Source organism: Dasypus novemcinctus, chromosome X, assembly GCF_030445035.2.
Source record: "Dasypus novemcinctus isolate mDasNov1 chromosome X, mDasNov1.1.hap2, whole genome shotgun sequence".
NCBI classification, from domain to species: Eukaryota; Metazoa; Chordata; class Mammalia; order Cingulata; family Dasypodidae; genus Dasypus; species Dasypus novemcinctus.
Window position 1 is genome coordinate 137,500,998 of NC_080704.1, and position 20,239 is coordinate 137,521,236.

General features: G+C 36.7%; 1 protein-coding gene across 1 annotated transcript in view; it reads right to left on the reverse strand.

Moving 5' to 3' along the window:
• Window positions 1-20,239, reverse strand: part of TENM1 (teneurin transmembrane protein 1) — a 1,381,582-nt gene that overhangs the window by 414,812 nt on the left and 946,531 nt on the right. The window lies entirely within an intron of this gene.

Sequence of the window (20,239 nt, forward strand, 5' to 3'; positions counted from 1 at the left end):
CTTGAGGCAGAGGTAGGATGAATTAGAGTAGGGAGACAAAAAAATGATATAGGAATTAGGGGGCAATAATTCAGGTGAAATGACATGATTAAAATTTAATTTGGGCACATATTGCTCATGTGTAGGAGTATGTTCCAGTGGAAAAATATGTGCATTGTGAATAGAAAGAAGGAGGAATATATGAGAGAAAATGGAAAGGAAGTTTCTATAGCAGTACTTTTCAGACTTTAATGTGCATTAGAATCATGGTGGGGGTGGAATGTCTTGTTAAAATACAAAGTCTGATTCAGTAGATCTGTGGTAGGGCATTTCTAACAAGTTCCCAAGTGATGTCCATTGCCAATGCTGCATGATCCTCAGTCACACACTTTGAGAAGCAAAATCCTAGAGGCAACTAGGTTTGGGGGCCAAGGAGAAGTCAAAACTTTGAGTTTGGATGATTTAGATAGTAGTAGCAGCAAAAAAACACAACAGGAAACCCAGGAACCCAGGAAGAAGCTGGTTGGTGAAGGAGTTTGCTGAGTTTGGACAATCAGAATTTTATTGTTTATCATATTTTCTAATTATTTTTGATGTGTCAGTTTAATATTTGTTTCTGTAGAATTCTTGGTTATGTGTTGGGAAGTGGATATGGCTGAAACAATTGGGCTCCCATCTACCATATAGGAGGTCCATGGTTTGATACCCAGGACCTCCTGGTGAAGGCAAGCTGGCCTGTGTGGCGAGTTGGCCCACGTGGAGTGCTACCCTGTGCAGAAGTACTGCCCTGCACAAGAGTGCTGGCCCATGTGGAGAGCTGACACAGCAAGATGATGCAACAAAAAGAGACACAGAGGAGAGACAATAAGAGAGGAAACAGACAGGGAGCTGAGGTGGTGCAAGAGAATGATTGCCTCTGTCTCACTCCAGGAAGTCCCAGGATTGGTTCCTGGAGCCACCTAATGAGAATAAGAGCAGACACAAAAGAAGACACAGCATATGGATGCAGAGAGCAGACAATGGAGGCGGGGAAATAAATAATCTTTAAAACATAAAAAATATATATATATTTTAAAAATATATTAAATATATATATATATAAAGAGGAGACAAGACAGTTAATTTGCCTTGATTTTAAGCAAGTAGGATCACATATCATTGGGGAAAGTTCAATCTGGCCTCATTTCATACTGCCTTTATGTTTTTCAGCCATCAACTCCTTCTCTATACCAAACCTAGTCCATGTGGTGCGGCAGTGCGCCAAAGCGTATTCACCAGGTGAAGTGAATGTGCCACAATGATGGAAGAGGTTGTTGATGTGGGAGGAGTGGAGTAGGGGGTGGTGGGGGTATATGGAGACCTCATATTTTTTTAATGTAACAGTTAAAAGAAAATAAAGAAGAAAAAACACACACATGGTCTCTGTTCTTTGCGTTCACCTGCTATAAAATTAACAACCCATTAAGAAATGCACCTGCAGTTCCTTTATTCAGAGGTCAATGTCATGCAGCTTTTAACTCCCTAAAATACCTCCATTATTACTTTTTGTGTTAAGGCCAAGAGTAATAACTATTTTAAAAACATTCACTGTTAACTGTTAATAATAGATTTCAAATGCAATTTTGAACATAATTGTGTATTATAAGACACATAATTTTGTGCAATTGACATTTATAATAAAATATGCCCTTTGAGATAATAAATGAACAACAGGGACCTTATTTTCCACTGAAAGTTTACTTTTTTTCCATGTGAGAGTGAGAGCAATTTGATCCCCAAGGGGGATCTTAAGGTCCCAGAGCTGACAAATGTCTTCAACGAGCATGCAATTAACAGACTGTGTTTATGTGAACACTTCTGTTCTTAACTTAATGTTCAGTTTATTCAAATGCTACCCTCACTAGGGGCTTTTACCATTTCTTACAATGCATCATTCAGTCAAATAAATAATATAAATGTAAAACAATTTAAATTTTTCTAGGATCAACAAACACTATTTTAAAGGTGCTAAGAATAGTTTTTAAGGAATACAGACATTGCCATTTAAGAAAAATCATGTCAAAACTGGTTGACAGACATTAACCATTATATAAAAATTTACCAAATGCTACACCATCTTTTTCTTCTGCACTTCAGAGAATTATATATTACTTAATGAGGCAATTTAAATGTTATTCTCTAAATCAAAAGAAATTCATGAAGTTGTAATGTAGGCATTTTCTTGTCATTACCATTAATAAATATCTATAGAGGACCTGTAACTAAGTCTTTTAAAAAAAAGGTGGTCCTACATATGATAACATGGATGAACCTTGAACACATTGTGCTGAGTGAAGTAAGCCAGACCAAAAGGACAAATACTGTGTGATCTCACTAACATGAACTATATATGAAGAATGAACACATAGATTTAAAATCTAGAGATAGGTTAGTAGGAGATAGGATGAGGGCTGAGAAGGGGTACTGATGCTTAATATACGTAGAATTTTTAATTAGCTGGACCATAAAGGTGTGGAAATGGATAGAATTGATGGCAACATATTGTAGTGAGTATAAACAACACAGCTAATTTATAAATGAGAATGTAGCTGAAAGGGTAGTCTAGGGATGTCAATGTCAGTTTGGAAGTAAGCTGGAGAATAATCTAGGGTCTGAATAACATAAGGAACCTGGAGGTGGATGAGGATTGTGGTTGATAGTACAAATACAAGAATGTTCTTTTATGAACTAGAATAAATGTACATCACTATTACAAGGTGTTAAGAATATGGAGATACATGGGAAAAATACAATTAACAGCAACACTGTAATATTCTCACATCAATATTAAAGAAGACACAGTGTTAATAACAGTAAAAATATACCAAATGTACCCTATAGATCATAGTTATTGGTAATAGTCTGATGATTTTCTCTCATAACTGGTAACAAATGTTCCACAATAACGTAATGCATTGATGGAGGGATGTTGTATGGGAATTCTGTACATTATGCATGATTGTTTTGTAAGTTCATGACTTCTCTAATAATATATATATGGAATATAGTCCTTAACCTTTGGGAGCTTACAATAGCATTAAGGTAGCTGAACAAATATGACATGAAATGAATGGGCATGTGAGCTATAACTTAAATAAAGGTAGCAAAGGAACCTAGTGGTAGTGATTTGATATTAGAAAAGAAATTCTCACAGCTTGCAGATGGAAAATTTCTCAGTCCCTAACCTTTTAGACCTTCATGTATCAGAAAGGAAGATGTCTCTCTGTTAGCAATTTACATAGTCAGCTCTGTTTTATCATTTTAAAAATTAGCTATAGATTGCAATATAATGATTATGAGTCCTTTCATTATTTCATTTTTTAAAAATGAAGCTCAAAGAGAGGGAAAGCTGAAGAAAAGGAGATTACATGCAAAACAAACAAAATAAAATATAATTTCACAAAGAAATCCTGCATTAATGTAGGTAAGTGGAATAGTTTTGGCTAAACTTAATATAGATTCTGATTCTTTATAAATTATCAGCACCAGTGTTAAAATACAGTGTTATGGCATAATTTTTGTAATATTCATTTTTTAATTGTCATTTAATCACTTATTTTACTGAAGCATATCAGAAGGCCTAGGAAGACCATATTCTCCAGTAACAGAATGCTTTTCCATGTAAAAACCCAAGGTGAAGTGCAGAAAGCCATAGGTCATATCTAACTGTGCAGTACCATAGTTATCACAGTCTCACCAATATCTATCAATTTTTGTTTGAACCAAACACTCTCTTTATAGGTTGCAACACAGACACCACCGAAGAAGAAAAACCAGTGGCATATAGGCTTGCTTTGAGGATGGCGAACTAAGTAAGGGCAGTTTAGTTCAAAAGGAAAAGGTCAAGCTACCTAGAGGTCTGGAATTGTTAACAAAGACTGTGTAAAATGGCTGTACTGACAAAACCAATGCTTTGTTATAACTAGATTCAACCACACACCTGAATATTAATGGCATGATTATTAATAACATTGCCCTTTTTAATAGTGGGCAAATAACTACATTATAGACGTAGACATTATTTATTTATTCTACTTAATATAGGTAGAAATGCTGCATTCAATGATTCCATGCAAGGAAGATAGTGAAATGTGGTCATTAAAAAGATTTGACTTCCTGGTCTCCATGCAAAAATGTCTAGATTAAAAGCCATAGCACTGGCCATAGTAGCAATCTGAGTGTTGCTTTAAAGACATATAGAGGTTTCATAAAAATTATCTAAGCTACGAAGACATAGGTATAACAGAAAGGAATGTTGGCCAAAGAGATGAAAACGAAATATGCCTTCAGAGCATATTTGCTCCTCATTTTATCCTATAGCATGTTTAAAACCTTCAAAAGGCATAATCAAATAGCTTTGGAGTGTGGTCTTTCATCTGAACTAGCCCTTGCAACTGTCCATGATTTAAGTACCATCTTCTTTGTGTTTGTCAAATATATTTGTTTCACAGGAAAAAGTTTTTTCTAAAACTTAGAATATCAGTGCTTGGAGCAAAATAGGGAGGTAAAATCAACCCAAATTCTTTGTGATCAAAGCTGTGAAGAGATCAAAAGTGGATGGCAACAGCCTTCTGTTTCCATCTATACAGCTTTGCATAATTTTCCTTATATGAACTGAAGAAGAAAATATATATTGAATTCTTAATTATTCATGGAAAGATTATCCAGTTTGTATATTACACATGTTACTAGTATTTGTTATATAATCCAGAAGAAGTCAGGAGAAAGAAAAGGAGGAATGGACCTTGCACATAGTATGCACTTGGTTATTACTGTTTGGATTAATTAATACTATAGCAATAATGATAATTTTGTTGATAGCAATGTTAGTAATTTATTTTATTTTATTTTTTAAAGATTTAAAAAAAATTTCTCTCCCCTCCCCCACCCCCACCCCAATTGTCTGTTCTCTGTGTCTATTTGCTGCGTGTTCTTCTTTGTCCGCTTCTGTTGTTGTCAGTGGCACAGAAATCTGTTTCTTTTTGTTGCATCATCTTTGTTGTGTCAGCTCTCCGTGTGTGCGGTGCCATTCCTGGGCAGGCTGAACTTTCTTTCATGCTGGGCGGTTCTCCTTATGGGGTGCACTCCTTGCGCATGGGGCTCCCCTACGTGGGGACACCCCTGCGTGGCATGGCACTCCTTGTGCACGTCAGCACTGCCCATGGGCCAGCTGCACATGGGTCAAAGAGGCCCCGGGTTTGAACCACGGACCTCCCATGTTGTAGATGGACACCCTAACCACTGGGCCAAGTCTGCTTCCTAGTAATTTATTTTGATATTTCAGTAAAAGGTTCAGTGGGAAGAAGAATTGAAATTATCTATATATATAAGCCTTTGGATATAACTATGGATAAAATATGTTTATAAAGAAAATCCCTGTATTATACTGACATGGACAATAGATGACTGTGTAGAAAAACACATTAACTGATCTTACACTTAGATAAAATAATTGTTGTATTAATATAGCCTGTGCATTAATCAAACTTACCTAATTCTGTATCCAGGTGTGCCTAGTTTCTAGAAAGCCAATTAAGTAATATAGGCCCTATAGGCTTTAAATATTCAGAAGGATGTAGACTGAATGTGTATTCAAAGTTACATCCAGACGGAGTGTGGGTGATATGTTAATTCAAGCTTACCTGGGGGGTGGGTGACATATTAATTAAAGCTTAGCTGGTATTTAAACAAATGGCTAAACCCTAGGAAAACTAACAAAGAAAGTCTTTTGACCCCTAAACCTCTCCTGGCCCCACCACATGTGTCCCTTGTATAAAAATAACCTAAAACCTCTACTCAGGGTTCAGCTTTATGGACAGGAGTCAGCCAGGTCTGACTGGTGGTAAAAAATCTTCCTTCTCAGAGATTCCTGAGTCCTAGCCTTCAATACACGATCACTGAATCCTTTCTGCTTCCACTACATTTCCTGGGGGCTTGTCCAGGATCACAATGAAGGCCAGAGACAGCAGCATTTTGTTGCCCCTTTCAGATGCCTCCAAGGGAGCAGGGAGGGTTCAGGCGAACCCCAGCCCAGGGCGCCCCTGGATCCCTTTTAGTCCAGAAAGAGGTTGTGAGCTCCACTTGCGCCCTCCTGGGGAAAAACCAGACACACCAAAGGGTCTAAAAGGAAATCCTGAGAACGGAAAAGGAGCTCCGCAAGCCAGACAGGTAAGACCCCCAGGGGCATAATGTAAGAAAAGCCTGTGAATGTTAGAAGGGGGGCCTGATCATCTCCGAAGAGGATCCTAATACCACCAAAAGTTCAGGGGGAAGCTGTCTTCTCCACGTCTGAAAAGAAAAAAAGCCTAGCGTTTGGTTTTAGCTGACTGTGGGTTGGCATCTGGTTTGCCTTCACTAACATAGTGAAGGTTTGGTTACAGGGGGAGAGGCGTTGATAGGTTTCAGTCCTGCTCCCTACTTCACTTTAACAAAAAAGGCCTGCTGCCTCTTGTGCCTTTATTTCGGCTGCTCTCTCTCTTTCTGCCACCATAGGAAATGAGACATCAGTATCCCAGTGCTTTTTACTGGGATGCATCCTGAAAAATTGGTCTGAATTTGGAAGACCTTGGTTACAGAAAAATGGATTGGTTTTTGTAATGAAGCTTGGTCTGAATATGAGTTGAGCTGTGGAAAGGTTTGGCCAGAAATAGGTTTTTGTTTTGGTTCTGGATTGCAAATGAGCTTCTTTTCTAAATAGCAAGTATAGATAAAGAGTCCTGTTAGAAGTTCCCCCTTGCTAAGGTTGCAGTAATCAACAAGCTGTAACTCAGTTCCCCCTGGTAAGCATTAAAGAAAGATAAGCCCCCTCCCCCACAGCCTATGAGGGAACTTCCCAAATGTTAAACAAAGAAACCTCCTAGAAATAGAAGTAAAAAGCTCAAAATGGCCATACCAGAGAAACAAAAATTATGTGTCAAATTGATGGGCATTGTGTTTCTGTCTGTGTGCTGTGGCTCTTTATTGTTTGTCCATTTATTTGATGCCAGTGTATGTTTTCATGCCTCTGGATAGTGGTATTGAATTGTGTGAAATGGCGAAATTTGTTTAGGCTGGAACTCTGGGACTCCAGGTCAGTCAACAAAAAGGGTGTCTCTTCTTTCTTCCTAGAATGATAAGCACGACTTCTGGCATGCCAGCGGGCTACCCATGGGAGTCTCTTTTCAGAAATTGGGAAGTTCTGCCTGCTGCTGGTCCACATGGCCAAAGAGCAGCCTCTTTGTGAAACCCTGAACTCCAGTTAAACAGGCATAAAAAAAAAAAAGGAACAGATAGATCTGAGACCTAGAAACCTCATGTTATATCTCCTTAAAGAAATAAGGCAATAAACCTTAAACTTCTCAGTTTAAACTCAGTCGTACCTATAAAAGGTTTGAATAGTGATCAAAATAAAGAAACCTCATGTGCCATCAATTAAGGTCAAAGAACTCCTAGAAATGATAAAGATATATAATTTTTCTGTTTTAATCTGTGCATAACCTTGCGTTCAACTTTGAAATTTGTGTTTAACTTTGTCAGTTTGCTTGTGCCTAGGAAATCAGATTTGGGGGTCATCTGTTACAAGTTGGATAACAGTGAAAGGTAACCTGAAAATGAATCTTTAATGCCAATACTGCCTTGCTAGTGGATTTAATGCATAAATTACAAGTGAAATTTATTTAATGGCTAGAAAAGCAGAAAAACTACACAAAGTTGTTACTAATAAAAATTTTCTATTTGCATAGTTAATAAAGAAAGGTGCCCATATTGATTTTCAGTAAAACTTTCTAGAAACTAAGAGTTGAAATCATTGTATAAGGACTTTTATATATAAAACAGTAAAAAAAATAATAACTGAAATTATTACAGAGGAGTAGATGTAGCCTACATTTCAGCTATTGTAATGGTAAACTTAAACTAATTTACCTTTGTTTATGGCTACTTCAAGCTTATCTAGTGCTTACTATAGTAATGATAATTATAACTTAAACTTACCTTTAATTATTGTTATTTTATAACTAAGTTCACCTAGCCCATAGACTTCAATTATTGTGATGGTAATTATAAACTGAGTTTGCCTTTGTTTACGGTTACTGCGAGTCTCACCCCACCCCTTGCCTCTGCTTATGGTTCTGAAGCAAAGAAAAATTATATCATAGCATTGGAAACATTTTGGTTATAAGCCATTAATTAAGAAAGCCACAAAAGGGGGAAACCACGAACCCCTGGTCTGGAGAAGCCAGCAAAGGAAAACCTTCAGGGAAATCTTTCAAGTGTTGTTCTACAGTTGAACTTCTTTTGTAAAAAAAGGGGGGAAAAAAGGAAAAAAAAAGGAAAGTTTTAAGTAAGTTGTGTTTCCATGTCAAACTACTCATGTCTGCCTATTTGCTCAGTGAATATCTTCATATATCAGGATAATAATATCAAATAAATAATTCTTTAAAAAAACTATTCAAATTGTTAAAAATTAAATATGCAGTTATATATATAATAAATATTCCTAGAACCCAAATTAGGCTAAACAGTATGAAAAGGTCATGTAGAATCTGAATATAGAAACTATTGGAAAAGGGAAAAAAAATTTTTTTCTAAACTCTTTAACCTGCCCAGCCCCCAGGGCCTTCTCTTTGCAAGAGCTCTGAAGGAGGGGCCAGGTTTGGCAGATTAAAACTCTGTCTTCTAGGCTGGAGAATAAAGTCGGTTTTTCCTGTAGTTCCCCATTTTAAACCTTTTAACAGCCTTAAATAAGGGTAATTACTAATCTTATTACCAAATTTCAGTAAGTAAAAGACAAGTCCTTGAAAGCTATGAAAAGATCCTTACTAAATTATAATTAAAGCAAATTAATTTTAATTTATTCCAGAGCTTAGAAGTCAGTATGCTTTTAAGATTATTCACAGTTTTAGAATTTTATCAAAGATAAAGAAAAGGGAAACAAAACAAAACAAAATATTCTTTGTATAAACAATAACAGCTTCAACTTATTTAGCTTGGGTGTTATCCCTTTGATTTATAAAATACCAAGTTAATAAATTAACATTATGTGTATTAAATCTTTAAAATGATAAAGGTTGGGGAAGTGGCTGTGGCTCAATCAGTTGGCCTCTCGTCTACCCTATGGAAGGCCCTGGGTTTGCATCCTGGGGCCTTCTTGTGAAGGCAGTCTCGCCCATATGCTGTCGGCCTGCAAGTGCCGCGGAGTGCCACCCGGCCCACAAGCCCGGTGGAGTGCCATCCAACCCGCAAGCACTGCAGAGAGCCAACTCAGCAACATGATGCAACAACAAAAAAAGGGGAGACAAGTAAAAACACAGAAAAGCATGTTGTGAATGGACACAGGGAGCAAACCACCACAAGCAAGCCTCAAGTGTGGGGGGGAATAAATAAAAATAAATACAGACACACAGAAGATTGTACAGTGACTGAACACAGCAGACAGCAAGCAAAAGCTGCAAAAGGGGGGGGGGGAGGATAAAAAATGATAAAGGCTGTAAGTTCATGTTTAATGAAATTAAGTTAAAGAAATGTAGATCTGCCCTCTCCTAAATGCATAAAGTAAAACCCATCGGTTGTTAATTGTACTCTAAGGTAAATTAACCAGTCTATGTAATTGTGTTTAAGTATAAAAGTTTGTAAGAGCATCTTCCAAATTAAAGCATTTGAATGGCTAGTTCTAAAAAGCCATTATTAATTAAAAATCTAAATTAATATTAATGGCACAAAGTAACTTCATAGCAATAAAACCTGTCTGGAAGTCACTTCAATGTGCATATTCAAATGGTGATAATGAAAACTTACCTTGATTCCATTGAGAATCATCAGTTTTCATTTTAAAAATAGAAAAAGTAGTTTTTCCTCTACTGCTAAAGTAGAGGAAATACCTATGTAATTAATGTCTTCATGGTAAAAGTGTAGAAGTAAAAAGCAAAGTACTTAAAGTTCATTTAATATATAACACATTCCATTAAAAATGCTTCAAAGATATATAAAAATCAAGAGATAAACTTCAGCATTGTCAAACTCTCTTATGCATTCAAACCAGGTGTCCAATACACTGCAGGTCACTTCTCTAAATGAGTTATTGGCTAGGTTGGTCACTGACCCCTAAAACAATAAAAGTATCTACTACATCTCTGGTCCTGCTCCTGAAGTGGATGGGAACTGCGTTGCAGTTTCAAACTCCTGCAGCAGTCAACAATGCCTTGGTACAGCCAAATGTATAATGGATATTGTCTCCAAACTGGCACTGTTTCATAGTGCAAAAGAGCACTATGCACCAAGCTGGTAAAATACTGAGGTCTACTTTCCTAGCTTCTCTCTAGGGTCAACGGTGTTGCAGCTTCTGTGAAGAACATACGAAGTGGAGCAATAAATACCAGAGTACTGTAAGCAGAACTTAAAGACAATTGGCACTATAGCTTGCTCCCATGGAGAGATAAACTGTATGATATTGCAAACCTGAAAATTAAAGCTATTAATTGCAACTCAAGGAAAAACGTATGCATTGAGTCATACATTAATTAGTATTAAATATAGTACCTATATCCTATTCTAAATATATGTCTGAAGATTATGGTAATACTTCTAGAAAATCATATGCAGAAGGACATTAAACATGTTAAAAGTCCTGGTCAATTTCATTTTCTAAGTAATTAATAAACATGTCTGTAAAATTTTTTAAAAATGGCCATCTTGCCTGAAAACAGTGGGGCTAACAGCCCTTTTAATAAAAACAAAAAACAAAAAAACCCCCACCAAATTACCTTGGGGGCAACATCTCACAATCTTTACCCCACGCCAGGTGAAAGATGTGCTTAAACCCAGGGCCACCAACAGCTTACAGGTAGCCAGTTAATTAATACCAGGCTCAATTACTAAAACTCCCCCGAGGTGCACATAAGGGTGTGTCAAACTCTCAACCCAGCCATCCTACTACTGGTAGAGAACCCAAAGTCAGATCCTGAAAAACTCTTTCTCCAGTCCTGCCTTGAGAGTCTTTACCAAAACTACTCAAGCAGGCAAGAGCTAAAGGATGAACCTCTTGTAAATCCAAACATTAAATGGTTCATAGATGAAAGTAGTTTTATTAAAAGAAAAATTAAAAAGGCAGGCTATGCAGTGATTTCTCATTTGAAACCATAGAAGCCAGAGCTCTTCCCCCTGAAATTTCATCCCCAAAAGAAAGCTAATTGCCCTTACCCAAAGTTTAAAGCAAGCAGCTGGAAAGTGGGCTAATATTTACACAAACTCTAAGTATGCTTTCCTTGTCCTTCACACTCACTCTGCTATGTAACAAGAACAAGGCTTGTTTACTCACAGTGGGTCAACTATTAAACACAGGCAAAACTCCTAGATTGACTTAAAAGCCATACAGTTACCTCAGGAAATAGCAGTTATGCCTTATCCAGGGCCTCAGAAAACAAACACTGCTATAGAAAAAAAAATACTCAAGTCTACCTGTGAGGAGCAATGCAGTGGAAAGTCCTCCTTAAACTTCACCAAGGCACTCATCTGGGGAGGGATGCCCTACCCAGCTTAGCCGAATGGGTTTTCAAAGGACAAAGCCTGGTAAAAAGAGTCAGAAAAATAACCAGGAGTTGCTCAATTAAAGCCAAAACATAAAAACTTTACTCTGTAGTTCTGTTCACTCCCACAGCTATTAAAGCTAAAGGAATGTCTAGTTTGGTGTACTAATCCTGAATAACATCAGCTGCCCAAGAGTGCCAGTTCACCAGAAGCACCTGACAGAACACATGAGTGCCAGTCTTGGACAGCCTGAGATACCTCTTCAAAAAACAAAGCTAAGTAGTGTCTATATTAAAATCAACTGTTTCCTCTAACTCTAGCCCCAATGCCTATTGCTAGGAAAAAGGCAAATCAAACTTCCCTTTATAAATCTTGCCTGTTTTCATCTCCTTTAGCTTAACTGAAAAGAGAAATGCCTCTTCTCATTCCTCTCCTCTACCATAGGAACTGATATTGACAATTTATACCTAACCCCATTGTCAATTGCAATTTCTCTCTGAAGTTAACCAACAGCATAAAATAACTTAAAAAAATATATATATATATACTGTTTCTCACCAACTTTAGAAAAATGCCACCTTTGCAGGAACCTAACCTTTTCTACTTCTCTGGTCCAGTGTCCTCTTCATGGAACCAAAATTCTAATTAAGTTTATTTCTTCCAGAATCAACATCTTGTTAGCCATATGACAACTTCATCAGCTTTGCCCAGGATACCAGATCTGTCTTCCTCCAACTTAGATAAGATAGTAAGAGAGTTTCACCCCTTGTAGGTGGGGTCAACTGCCCCTCACCAGCAGGAATAGCTACAGAAAAAAGATCATCTTAAGAGTGTAAACTCTCTAAAGAAAAAAAAATAGGACAGGCTAGTAAGATAGGAAATTGGTAGATGCATCTGGAACCTAGCAAAAAATCTCCCTAAGATTACACCACTCAGAAAAAGACTTCCTCCAAAAGCCAAGAGAAGCCCTGGATGTTCCTAGAAACTTTATCATTAAGCCCTCCCGAAAAAATTAATGGAAAAAATGAGCAGTCAAAACGGTGAACAGCTGAAACTCCTCCCATGCTCTCATCATACATCCCTGCTTCCTCTCCTTAATAATAACTAGAGTACACACTGTAATAAATAATGCAATAATAGCACAGGCAGCGGCTCACCTCATAACTCTGAAAATAGTGATGCCAAATCTTAACAAACTTAAGCAAGGCATCAAAGAGGGCTATAATATAGCCTGTGCATGAATTCAAGCTTGTGTAATTCTGTATCCAAGTGTGCTTAGTTTCTAGAAAGCCAATTAAGTAATATATGCCCTATAGGCTTTAAATATTCAGAAAGGATGTGGACTGAATGTGTATTCAAAGTTACATCCAGACAGAATGTGGAAGATATGTTAATTCAAGCTTAACTGGAATGTGGGCAACATGCTAATTCAAGCTTAGCTGGTATTCAAACAAATGGCTAAACCCTAAAAAAACTAACAAAGAAAGTGTTTTGACCCCTAAGCCTCTCTTGGTCCCACCACATGTGTTCGGTTAAAAATAACCTGAAACCTACTCAGGGCTCGGCCTTTTGGACAGGAGTCCACAGGCCCAGCCAGTGGTAATAAATCTTTCTTCTTAGAGATTCCTGCGTCCTGGCCCTTAATACACGATCACTGAATCCTCTCTGTTTCCACTACAGTGTAAGTGTAAATATTTATGTCGAGATACTGAAAGGCTTCAGATTTCAGTGCAATAGTTTATTTAGAATTGAATATGTCTTGTCAGGCAGAAGTGAATTGATGTTGCTAAAATCTGACCATTAATTAAAGGGCATATTTTGAATTCCATTTTGACATTGTATATCTGTTTTTGAAAATATATCATTTAAAATACATAGTTTTCTTTTTAGAAGGATTTCTTTTAATTTCATTGTAAAAACTTCCATGATCCCTAAGAAATGTTCAAATACCACACTTCTGGTATGGTTGGTTGATCTTTAAGTAATTTTCACAAAAATTAGTTTAGAAATTTGTCTTTCATGATTTGATTTCACACATTACAAGTTATGTTTGTAGAAAATTTTGTATGCTGATTGACAGTGGTACATGAAGTAGACAATCTCTTAGAATTCCCTTGGTAAAAAACCATAATTGATATACAACCCAAATTTATCATTATGTTGTTACATATTCAAACATTTACTCAGAGTCATGGGTCAAGATGGAATAAAGTACATTCTTAGAGAAAAAAATCGTGTCATTCTCAAAAAAAATATTGTTCTACGAGTATTGAATAAATATGGATAGATATAATAAATAATTCAAAATGAAATTAACAGAACAATTCTATTTACAATAGTATCAAAATGAATAAGATATTTAGGAATACATGTGACAAAATAAGATGCAAGACTAGTATACTGAAAAATACAAAGCAACATTGAAAGAAGTTAAAGAAGACTGTAAATAAGCATTAAGAATTAACAAATAACTACAATTAATAAATCATTATATAGATGCAGTTACATTATAAAATAGCAAAAGGTTGATACCTGAAATTACTGAAGCAGGCTAGAATGGTTCCACCCCTATTTATGGTTGCTCTAGACTTAACCTCACCCTTATGTATTCTTACTCTTGTGATGGTAATTCTAGATTGAACTCACCCTCGTGTATACTCACTATTGGGATGGTAACCATTCCATTCACCTCTGTATAACATACACATGAAAGACCTTGTAACTGACCTTTATTATGTATATCCCTATCCCAAATCCTTGTGACTGACTCTGGTTTGTTAACCCACCCTTGTCAGTCTTGTTCAGCCCCTAAATGTTTATTAATGAAGGAACCTGTGTTCAAATCTCCCCCAATTAGTTGTTGGCAACCTGATATTATAAAATATTAGAATTTATGTAGATGAGAGAGGCAGTTTTGGCCCATGAGGCCATTGTGCTCCATTGTTTGCACAACCAATAAAACTCTTTCTTTCTTTGAAACCCCAGGGTTTCAGGAATTGGCTTTAAAGATGCATCAGGAGGAAGGAATGCACTTTTGCCCACTATCAAGACTAAATAAATGGAAAGACATCCTATGTTCATGGACCAAAAGCCTTATTATTGCTAAGATGGCAATATTTCCCAAATTGATCTACAATTCAATGTCATTCCTATCATTTCTGTGGAAGAGTGTGACAGTTTGAGATTACTTATCATTATTTATGAATCCCCAAAAGAGAGATTATGTTAGTAAACTAGTCTGTTCCTCTGGGTGTGATGCCCTTTGAATGCAGTAGATTCAGCTGACATGTCTTGATTAAATTACCTTTTAAGATTAGGGCTTTGATTTGACCACGTCAGTAGAGCATGACTCTGGTTTGGGTTCCCAACCCCTTGGTGGGATGATATAAATGCACATTCACTTAAGACACAGAAGAAGATGCAAGAAGGACAGATATCTCTGTTATGTTTGATCCTGGGGCCTAGGGCCAGATGAGCCATTTGCCTAATAGTTTGTAGCTGAAGAGAACAGAGCAGCCGATAAGGCCTGGAATGAAATGAGCTCTCTGCACACTGGTATAGGAAGCCCTGAGAGATGAGCCATATGCCAGACTGTAGTTGAGAGAGAGGATGGCTGAAAACACTTACAGAGATCATCCATCATCTTGCTTCAACACATGGCAACAGACTTTGGTGAGAAAGCAACCTTGAGTTTAACTCTTTAGGGCCTTGTAACTGTAATTTTTACCCCAAATAAATATCCTTTATAAAAGCCAGCAGTTTTCTAGTACTTTGCATCAGCACCCCCATAGCTAACTAATAAAAAGCAGATCCTGAAATTCATATGAAAATGAAAGGGACACCAAAAAAAACAAACGATTTTGAAAAAGAAGTAAAAAATTGGAGGACTTACACTTTTTAATTTCAAAGCTTAATTCAAAGTTACAGTAATCAAAACAGCATGGTAAAGGCATAAATATGAATATATAAATCAATACAATAACAATTAGGGTCCAGAAATAAAACCTCACATTTATGGCCAGATGATTTTTCAATAGGGTGGCAAGACAATTCAATGGGGAAATAATTGTCTTTTCAACAGTGGTTCTGGTATAACAGGATATCCACAGGCAAAAGAATGAATTTGAAGCCCAACCTCATGTCATACACAAAATTTAACTCAAAATAGAGCAAAGAGCTACATACAAGATCTAAAAATACAAAACTCTTAGATGTAAACATAGGCATAAATCTCCATAACCTTGGACTTGGCAATTTTACTTAGATATGACATCTAAAGCATAAATAACCAAAGGAATAATAGTTAAATTGGACTTAATCAAAATTAAAAGCTGATTTGTTTTAAAGAACATAATCAAGAAAATGAAAAGACAGTTTGCAGAATGGGAGAAAATTTTTGCATGCTATATACCTGATAAGAATATTTTATCTAGAATACATAAAATCTTATAACTTAATAACAGAAAGAAATAAAACAACTGGAAAAGGGCAAAGACACTTTTCCAAGGACGATAAACAGATAAGCACCACAAAATATGCTCAACACCTGGGAAATACATATTAAAACCACAATGATATATAACTTCACACTCACTAGGATGTTTATTATTTTTTTAAAAAAATGGAACATTAGAAAATGTTGGCTAGGATATGGAGAAATTGGAACCCTTGTGCACTGTTGGTAAGAATATCAAACAATGCAGCCACTATGGAGAATGGTTTGGAAGTTCTTCAAAAAAGTTAAACATATCATCCAGCAATTCCACTCCTGGCTTTCTCCAAGAGTAATGAAAACATATGTTCACACAATATGAATGTTCATAGTAGCACTATTAATAATAGCTAAAAAGTAGAAACAACCCAAATGTCTAATTACTGATGATTGAAATATGGTATAGTCAAACAATGAAATATTAGTTGGCCATAAAAAAGAAGTACTGATATATGTTACAACACAGATGAAACTTAAAGACATTATGCTAAATAAAAGAAGTCAGGGACAAAAGGCCACATATTGTATGATTTCATTTTTGTGAAATATCCAGAATAGGCAAATCCATAGGGACTCAAAATAGATTAGTGTTTGCCAGGGGTGGGGGTGGGTGGGTATCGATGGGAATGGGTAGTGGCTACTAATAGATATGGGGCTTGTTTTGGGGTGATAAAAATATTCTTGAATTAGATAGTGCCGATGACTGTACACTCTTTGAATATACTAAAAACCATTGGCTTATACACTTTAAATGGTTGAATTGAGGGGTTAGTGAATTATATCTTGATAAAGTTGTTATAAAAATGGGATTAATAGGTATAAATTAGCATAGCATATACACACACATGCACACACACAAACTATATTATACTGTCACAAGTACTGTGATATATTCTAAGTATATCACATGTTCTAAGCAATTTTTGGAAGGTCACCTGCTAACTAGAAGCTGATATACTGTCTTCTAGAAAGTACTTTTAGAGTGCACCATTGATAGTACACAGAAGGGATGTATATTTTCTACATTTTTCTACATTGTTAGATGTTTGCTATATGTAGGTTATTATGACCACACCTTTCTGGACTTTGGGATGGTGTCAGGAGTACTGATCATAGCTCAGTTTACCTAGCTGCCTTTTTTTTTTTGTATCTTTAAATGCAAATCCTCAAAGACAGGGCACTGACACCTGTCAAAATTCTTTCTTACTGGGCATTTAGCAAAGACAATTATATGATGATCTACCTATCCCATAGAGGAGAGTAATGTGGGGATTGTATTCTTGTACCAGGCCTCAAGACAAACAGCTAGCATAGAAACCAGTCTTCATAGGTTGCCACATTGCTACAACCTTTGATTTCTACCTTTTAGGAACCCAGAAAAATCTTCATTAATATCAAATTAAAACTTAACAAACAAAATGTGACCAAAAAACCCCCAACAATTTATAGACTGTTAATGTTTTCAATCAAAGAAAAAAGTTACCAAGACAGGAATATTAACAAATCTTATTTCCATACTTATCTTGTTGTTAGTCTCTATATTAAACTATAATTAAATGCAGTGAAACAATGAGAAAAAAAAAACTTAACAGACAATAATAATAATATATCTAGTAAATTAATATATACTAACTGCTAGCATTTACTGAACATTTATTGTGTCTTCCTTTTGAACTCCTTCCTTTTATTTCCAAATGTCTTTTTCATACTCAGTGTGCCATACAATTTGGTATCGCAGTTTATATCTGAGACTCCTCCCTTCTGTTCTCTCCTGACTCCTTTGAAATTTGGTCCTTTCACAATCTCTTTTCTTAATAGCCTACTCATGTCTCCCTCTCTATTATTTTCTTATTCTGTCTTCAAACACACACAACTCACTCTTCTTTTGGGAGAAAAATAAAATGACCTAATTTCCCCTTTAGTCTAGTTATCTTACTATTTATCTATTTTTCTTGCCAAACTGTCTCCTTGTGATGGCTCCATTGGTTCCTAATCCACTTATCGCTTATGCCATTACCATTTGGAGTTCTCTCTTATCACTATTATTCCACTCCCCTAAAAATACACTCCTCTAGGTCAACTAAATTTTTTCTTGGTTCCCAAAGCCGAAATCAAACTACTTATACAATAACAGTCATCTTTTTTCTTCTTCTTCTTTACTTTCTTTTAAATGTTACATTAAAAAAATATGAGGTCCCCATATACACCCCATCCCACCCACGCTACCCTTCCCACATCAACAAACTCTTCCATCATTGTGGCACATCCACTGCACCTGGCAAATACATTCTGGAGCAACAGTCATCTTTTGATCTTCCTTCTTTTAAGCCTTCTATTTTTTTCTTTCAAGAGTAGCTTTTAATTTTTTAAGATTTTTATTTTTGTTTATCCCCCCTGGTTCCCTACTTTCTGTGTGTTCTTTTGTGTCTGCTTGTATTCTTATTAGGCAGCTCCGGGAACCAATCCTTGGACCTTCCAGAGTGGGAGAAAGGCGATTACTCTCTTATGCCACCTCAGCTCCCCTGTTCTGCTATGTCTTCTTATTTTCTCTCCTCTGTGTCTCTTGTTGCATCATCTTGCTCTGCCAGCTCTCTGTGTCAGCTGGCACTCCTGCACAGGTGGCTTTTCCCACGCAAGACAGCATTCCCATGCAGGGCAGCTCTCCTGCATGGGGCCACATTCCTGTGTGGGCTGACACTCCATGTGAGCCAGCTCACCATGTGGGCCAGTTTGCCCTCACTAGGAGGCCCTAGGCATCAAACCCTGGACCTCCTATATGGTAGATGGGAGCCCAGTTGGTTGAGCCACATCTGTTTCCCTCTTTTAAGCTTTCTAACCACCTTACCATATTATTTCTATTTCAATACAAGAGTTGGTTGCATGTTATTTTGCAATGTGTGATGTGTGTGTGTTTGCATGCACATCAGTTTCTTCCAGCTCTACTATTAACTGGAACCATCTCTAAGGTTCAAAGCTATCTTCTGCTTCATTTATTAACTTTTCACAGTACTTAGTGCAGTTAAAATAGCAGCTGGGGAGCAGGTGTATCTCAGTGGTTGAATGCCCGCTTCCCATGTATGAGGTCCTGAGTTCAATTCCCAGTACCTCTAAAAAAATAGCAGCTTGACTGAAACAGTATTTAAGATCATGGGCTTCTGTGTTTCTGAATACCAAAATTTTCATTCTTCTTCCCTTGAGACTATTTTAATGGAGTGTTTGAGGTACTTAAGCATCATTTATCTTTCACTCCAAATTTTTACTTTTATTCTTCCCTTTCCCTAAATCTTTGGAATTGGGAAGGTAGTATCTGTGCACAGTCTGGCCAAGTAGGTTATATAATGAAAATATGGAAAGGAACTAAAATGACTAAGGGAAAATAAGGGTGACAGGAAAAATACAGAAATAAAATCAATACAGATATCTTAATACTGGAAAAGTGAAGACTAAGAAGGGAAGCATAATTATCATCTATGTGATTATGAAAGTTATGAACAGGGAAAAAAACTTGTGAGTTAAATCCTGAAACTCTAAGAATTTACTTCAAAAGAAGTAAATTTCATGTAATAGAATTACCTTCTACTTCATTATAAAGCTAGTAAATGAACTTCCTCCAAAAAAAAAACACAAGCTAAAATATATAAATGGATACTTAACAGAATTATATACACACATGAGTTAAAACCTTTCCCAGTGGCCTGGTTCTCCCAAAACCAAAAATGGTATAGGGGATATTATGGGAAGATCCCTGAGTTTTGAAGGGATAGTGCAAGAGATAAATATGCTGTTTGGTAACATACCACTTAGTGCTTGTGTCAAATGCAGAATATTGGGCTACAGGAAACACAAGACGAACTTATTTCTTATGGAATCATAGGAAATGTGTGTGTTAGTTTAAAAAACTGATAAAAGAGGGATTAAAATGAAACAAGAATGAAGCAGACTTGGCCCAATGGATAGGGTGTCTGCCTACCACATGGGAGGTCCGCAGTTCAAACCCCGGGCCTCCTTGACCCATGTGGAGCTGGCCCATGAGCAGTACTGATGTGTACAAGGAGTGCCCTGCCATACAGGGGGTGTCCCCCATGTAGGGGAGCCCCACGTGCAAGGATTGCACCCCATAAGGAGAGCCACCCAGTGGGAAAGAAAGTGCAGACTGCCCAAGAATGGTGCCGTATACACGGAGAGCTGACACAACAAGATGATGCAACCAAAAGAAACACAGATTTG